The 970-nt window shown below is 40.4% G+C and overlaps 1 non-coding gene across 1 annotated transcript; it reads left to right on the top strand.

The window, feature by feature from the left end:
* The first annotated feature begins 363 nt into the window (after window positions 1-363).
* LOC148555669 (small nucleolar RNA R71) lies at window positions 364-471 on the top strand. Its single transcript, XR_015886439.1, has one exon. It is a non-coding gene; the product is annotated as a small nucleolar RNA R71 (small nucleolar RNA).
* The last annotated feature ends 499 nt before the right edge of the window (window positions 472-970 follow it).

Genomic DNA, 970 nt, shown 5'->3' with positions numbered 1-970 from the left:
AGGGTTTTCAGGATCATAAGCTTCTTCTTCAGAAGATGCCTCTTGAGTACTGTTGGATGCAGCTTGCATTCCATTCAGACTCTGATAAATCATATTGACTTGCTGAGTCAATATTTTATTCTGAGCCAATATGGCATTCAGAGTATCAATTTCAAGAACTCCCTTTTTCATAGGCGTCCCATTACTCACAGGATTCCTCTCAGAAGTGTACATGAACTGGTTATTAGCAACCATGTCAATGAGTTCTTGAGCTTCTGTAGGCGTTTTCCTTAAGTGAATGGATCCACCTGCAGAGGTATCCAATGACATTTTAGCTAATTCAGACAGACCATCATAGAATATATCCAGGATGGTCCATTCTGAAAGCATGTCAGAAGGACACTTTTTGGTCAGTTCTTTGTATCTCTCCCAAGCTTCATAGAGGGATTCACCTTCTTTCTGTCTGAAGGTCTAAACATCCACTCTAAGCTTACTCGGCTTTTGAGGAGGAAAGAACTTGGCTAATAAAGCCTTGACCAGCTTATCCCAAGAGTTCAGGCTATCCTTAGGTTGAGAGTCCAACCATACTCTAGCTCTGTCTCTTACAGCAAAAGGGAAAAGTATGAGCCTGTAGACTTCAGGATCTACTCCAATAGTCTTAACAGTATCACAGATCTGCAAGAATTCAGTTAAGAACTGAAAAGGATCTTCAGATGGAAGTCCATGAAACTTGCAGTTCTGTTGCATCAGAGAAACTAATTGAGGTTTCAGCTAAAAATTGTTTGCTCCAATGGCAGGAATGGAGATGCTTCTTCCATGTAAATTGGAATTAGGTGCAGTAAAGTTACCAAGCATCCTCCTTGCATTATTATTATTTTCGGCTGCCATCTCCTCTTCTTGTTCAAAAATTTCGAAAGGTGCTTGCTGGATTGTTGTAATTTAGCTTCTCTTAGTTTCCTCTTCAGAGTCCTTTCAGGTTCTGGATCTGCTT

Source organism: Arachis ipaensis, chromosome B6 (genome assembly GCF_059453495.1).
Source record: "Arachis ipaensis isolate K30076 ecotype BB chromosome B6, ASM5945349v1, whole genome shotgun sequence".
Classification (NCBI taxonomy): domain Eukaryota; kingdom Viridiplantae; phylum Streptophyta; class Magnoliopsida; order Fabales; family Fabaceae; genus Arachis; species Arachis ipaensis.
The sequence above is the reverse complement of the archived record's forward strand: the minus strand, read 5'-3'. Positions and strand labels throughout refer to the sequence as shown.